The sequence below is a fragment of the Choloepus didactylus genome, chromosome 23 (genome assembly GCF_015220235.1).
Source record: "Choloepus didactylus isolate mChoDid1 chromosome 23, mChoDid1.pri, whole genome shotgun sequence".
NCBI classification, from domain to species: domain Eukaryota; kingdom Metazoa; phylum Chordata; class Mammalia; order Pilosa; family Megalonychidae; genus Choloepus; species Choloepus didactylus.
The window spans coordinates 353,776-359,775 of NC_051329.1; positions in this window are offsets into that span (position 1 = coordinate 353,776).

A 6,000-nucleotide genomic window follows, 5' to 3' on the forward strand; every position below is an offset into this window, starting at 1 on the left:
TACCAATACTACTGTATTTTTGATTTGTAACTCCACTATTTACTTCCTACAGGATCTAAAATACATAAACTGTAATGATAAATCAGTGGTTTTGGACTCAATGTAAAATATGTAATTTTTGACAAGAACTACATAAAAGTGGGGGAATGAGGGAGTACAGGAACATAGTTTATGTGTCATATTGAAGTTAAGTTGGTATCAAAGAAAAACAAGATTGTTATAGATTTAAGATGTTAAATTTAAGCCCCACGGTAAACACAAAGAAAGTTTCAGAGAATAGGGGTTCCAAGAAGTGGGGGAAGGGGCAACAGGGAGTTAAGAAATGAGTGTAGGCTTTCTGTTTGGGGGGAAGGGAAACTTCTAGAAAGGGATGGTGGGAAGGTGATAGCATTGCAACATTCTAAATGTGATTAATCCCGCTAATGGAATGCTAGGGAGGGGGTGGAATGGGAACATTTAGGCTGTATATACGTTTCCACAATTGGAAAAAAAAAAAAAGTCTAAACAGATGAGAATTAAATGCCAAGGATGATCCTGGATGGGATCTGAGGATGGAGGAGAGGAGGCTCCAAGGGACACAGATGGGACATAAGGAAAAAAAAAAAAGGAAATATAGAATGTAAGCTTTGTTTCAAGGTTGAATTTCTTGAACTTCTTAGCTGTGTTTAACAGGATTGCATAAAAGAATGTTCTTGTTCATGGGAAATGTATATGTGAATTATATTGTTTTTCCAAGGATGTGTGCAGCTTGCTCTCATATGTTCAGAAGACAGAGCAATAGATGATGTATGACAGGGAGGGAGGGAAAGAATGAAAGAAATGGTGGTGTGACAGGATGTTAAAGGTGGTGGATCGGGATATTGGGGGAGGGGGGTCACGGTATGCTGGAGTCCTATGCATGGGGTTTGTACTGTTTTTGCAACTGTTCCTGTTTGAATTCATCTCAAAATAAAATTTCTTATTAAAAAAACGCAAAAAAAAAAAAAATGTTTGTGTGCAACCAATCAAGGTGCTCCAAAGTACATGAGACAAACATTGGCAAAACTCAAGGAAACAACAGACGTATCCACAATAATTGTGGGAGAAATCAATATACCACTCTCTCCAATAGATAGATCAATCAGCCAGAGGACCAATAAGCAAATTGAGAACCTAAGCAATGTGATAAATGAATTAGACTTTAACAGACATATATAGAGCCAGGATATACAAAATACCAGGATATACATTCTTCTCTACTGCTTATGGAACTTTCTCCAGGATAAATCATATGCTGGGACATAAAACACGTCTCAATAAATTTAAAAAGATTGAAATTATTCAAAGCACATTCTCTGACCATAACAGAATGCAACTAGAAGCCAATAACCATCAAAGATCTAGAACATTCACAAATTATCTAGAAGGTAAATAACACATTCCTAAATAATCTGTAGGTCAAAAAAGAAATTGCAAGAGAAATTGCTAACTATCTATAGGGATGAATGAAAACAAGAACACAACATATCAAAACTTATGGGATGCAGCAACGGCGGTATTGAGGCGGAAATTTATAGCTCTAAATGCAAACATTAAAAAGGAAGAGCTAAAATCAAAGAACTAATGGAACAACTGAAGAAGCTAGAAAATGATGAGCAAACTAATCCTAAAATAAGAAGAAAAGAAATAAGATTAGAGCAGAAATAAATGATATGGAGAACAAAAAACCAATAGGATAAATAAAAGCAAAACTTGGTTCTTTGAGAAAATCAACAAGATTGACAAGCCTTTAGCTAGACCGACAAAATCAAAATGCGAGAAGGCCCAATTACACAAAATCATAAATGAACGGGGGGACATTATTGGAAATCCCAAAGAAATTGTGAATCCTGAGGATATTATGAACAACTTTATGTCAACAAACTAGACAAATGGATAATTCCTGGAAACACATGAAGAACCTAGACTGACCAGAAAATAGACCTCAACAAACCAATCACAAGTAAAGAGATCCAATCAGTCATCAAAAAGCTTCCTACAAATAAAAGCCCAGGATGAGATGGATTCACAGGGGAAATTTACCAAATTTTTCAAAAAGAACTGAACCATTCCTACTCAAACTCTTTCAAAAAATTGAAGAAAACTCAATTTATGAAGCCAGAATCACTCTAATATCAAAACCAGATAAAGATGCTTCAAGAAAGGAAAACTACAGGCCAATCTCCCTAATGAATACAGATGCAAAAATTCTCAACAAAATTCTTGCAAATCAAATCCAAAGACACATTAAAAAAATCATACAACATGTCCAAGTGGGGTTCATTCCAGGCATGCAAGGATGGTTCAACATAAGAAAATCAATCAATGTAATACAACACATTAACAAATCAAAAGGGAAAAATCAAACAATCATCTGAATAGAAGCTGAAAAAGCATTCAACAAAATCCAACATTCTTATTTGATAAAAACACTTCACAAGGTAGGAATTGAAGGAAACTTCCTCAATATGATAAAGGGCATATATGAAAAACCCACAGCCATCATAGTACTCAATGGTGAGAGACTGAAAGCCTTCCCTCTAAGATCAGGAACGAGACAAGGATGCCCGCAGTCACCAATGTTATTCAACATTGTGTTAGAAGTTCTAGCCAGAGCAATCTGGCCAGACAAAGAAATGGCATCCAAATTGGAAAGGAAGAAGTAAAACTGTCATTATCTGCAGATGATATGATCATTTATTTGGAAAATCCCAAGAAACCGATGGTACAGCTACTTGAGCTAATAAACAAATTCAGGAAAGTGGCGGGATACAAGATTAACCCACGTAGGTCAGTGATGCTCTTACACACTAGAAGTGACCTAACTAAAGAGACACTCTACAAAAAAATCCCACTGACAATAGCAACTAAAAAAATCAAGTCCCTAGGATTCCTAGGAATAAACTTAACCAAGGATGTAAAAGACCTCTACACAGAAAATTACAAAATGTTACTAAACGAAATCAAAGGGGACCTAATTAGCTGGAAAGATAGTCTATGTTAATGGACAGGAAGGCTAAACGTTGTTCAGATACCAATTCTATCCATACTGATCTACAGATTTATCGCAATTCCAATCAAAATTCCAACAACCTACTTTGCAGACTTGAAAAAGCTACTTATCAAATTTATTTGAAAGGGAAAAGGGACTTGAATTGCTAGAAACATTCTAAAAAAAGAAGAATGGAGTGAAAGGACTTAACACTTCTTTACTTTATTGTGCACTATAAAGCCACAATAGTCAAAACAGCATAGTATTGGCACAAAGATAGACATATTGATCAATGGAATCAAATCGAGAGTTCAGAAATACACCAGATCTATGTTTGACTGATTTTTGATAAGGCTCCCAAATTCCAGTGAGCTGGGACAGAACACTCTCTTCAAAAAATGGGGCTGGGAGAACTGGATATCCATATGAAAAAGAATGAAAGAGGACCCCTACCTCAAACCGTATGCAAAAATTAACTCAAAGTGGATCCAAGACCTCAATGTAAGAGACAGTAGCATAAAACTCTTAGACGATAATATAGGGAAACATCTTCAAAACCTAGCATTAGCAGGTAGCTTCTTAGACCTTACACTCAAAGTGCAAGCAATGAAAGAAAAAATAGGTAAATGGGAACTGCTCAAAATTAAAAGCTTCTGTATCTCAGGAATTTGTCAAAAAGGTAAAGAGGAGGATAATGCAATGGGAGAATATATTTGGAAATAATATATCTGGTGAGAAATTGGTATCTTGCATATATAAAGAAATCCTACAACTCCATGACAATAGTACAAACAGCCCAGTTACAAAATAGACAAAAGCTATAAAAAGACAATTTTCCAAAGAGGAAATACAATGGTTAAAGAACACAGGAAAAAATTTTGATCTTCACTAGTTATCAGGGAAATGCAAATCAAAACCACAATGAAATATCATCTTATACTAATAAGAATGGATGCCATTAAACAAACAGGAATCTATAAATGCTGGAGAGGATGTGGAGAAGTTGCAACCCTTATTCATTGCTGGTAGGAATATATAACAGTACAGCCACTGGGGAAGACAGTTTGGCGATTCCTCAGAAAACCAGATATCAAGTTACCCTACAATCCAGCAATTTCACTTCTCAGTATATACCCAGAAGATCCGAAAGCAGTGATACAAAGAGATTTGCACACCCGCATTCAAAGTGGCATTATTCACAATTGCTAAGAGATGGAAACAATCCAAGTGTCCTTCAAAAGACTAGATGACAAACAAAATGTGGTATATACATATGATGAAATACTAAGCAGCATAAGAAGGAATGAGGTCCTGAAACATATGACAACATGGATGAACTTTGATGATACAATGCTCAGTGAGATAAGCCACACACAAAAGGAGAGATATTGTATGTTAGTTACCATTACTGTGAACTCTCTGAACAATGTAAAATCAGTGTCTTATAATGTAGTATATAGGGGACCTAGAGATAGACAGAAGCTAGTGAAGGGGGAGTGATAACCTAATATGTACAGACATGATAATGAGGGTGAACTTAAAGGTACAGGAATGGCCGGTGGTGATGATGGTTTGTTAACGGGGTTATAAGTATCTGTGCTGCACTGAAGGCAAACATGATCGAAAGTGGTTGTTTAAAGCCATGTAACCTAAAGAGTAGCACTACAAGTATAAATAAGTGTTTGTATGACATACTTCTAAGGTATGACACTATGAGTGGTATAGGGAAAAACTACCCATTACATAATACAGACTATATTTAATAGGAATACCTTATCAGCAGTACACTAATACTAGGGATGAATAATTAGTGGCTGATACGAGCTCTGGGATGTTTTATGTTATCATAATAGTTTAGAATTGAGAGTGATGACGATTGTACAACTATGAAGATAATGTGAGACACTGGTTGTTTATCCTGGATGAATACATGCTTTGTGGAATTAGAAACCATCTACTTAATAAATCAAGCCCTCAATCTTGAGGCTTGCTCTTATGAAACTTAGGGCTGTAAAAATGGGAGGCTATGCCTTCCTGTAATTATGCCTGAGAGGCACCTCCAGAGGAACTCTTTTGTTGCTCAGATGCGTCCTTTCTCTCTCTAAGCCCAACTTGGCAAATAAATTCATTAACCTCCCCCATACATGGGACATGATTCCTAGGGGAGTGAATCTCCCTGGCAACGTGGGACACTACTCTCAGGAATGAACCTGGTCCTGGCATCAAGGGATTGAAAATGCCTTCTTGACCAATAAGGGGAAAAGAAAGCTAATAGAGGTTTACAATGACTAAGATTTCAAACAGTGTCAAGAGGCTATCCTGGAGATTACTCTAATGCAAGCTCCAGCTAGGTATCCCAAATGGCCACCACATGCCAAGCACTAACAACAGAAGTCCCAAAATATCTAGGTCCCTTCTGAGATTCTATAAAAGTTTCAATCACTAAGTTTATCTCTCAGAAATTTAAATCCACCAGACCGTTCCCATGCTGGACAGGTCCTAAAACCCAGAGGCAACAGCCTCTTTAAGAACAACCAGATGCAGCCCCTTTCCCCATAATGTCGACACCCCTTTTCAATATGAACAAGTTAGGGTGGTCACTGCCTAGACAACACTGAAGATCGAGAAAGGAAGGGATAGCAACAGACAAGACAGGATTGAACAGAGGATTACACATACTGAATCTTTGTATATATATATAAAATTTTTTTTAGATGCTACAGTATTAGAATAGCTAAAGGAAAGAACTGAAATGGTGGAACTGTAGCCTGTAACATTCTTTGAAATTTGCTCTCTAGCTATTTGTGAAAGCAGAGTTTGAAAGTTACCACTCTTATGTATATATGTTCAATTTCACATTAAAAAATGTATTAAAAAAAAACCCTAAGTATGCTGCAAATATAAAAACAATTTGTCCTTTCTTTTGTTGCTTTCATTGTTGGCTCTGTCTGTGCAATGGTTACAGTCCTTACTCCGTATCTCAAGGTGGT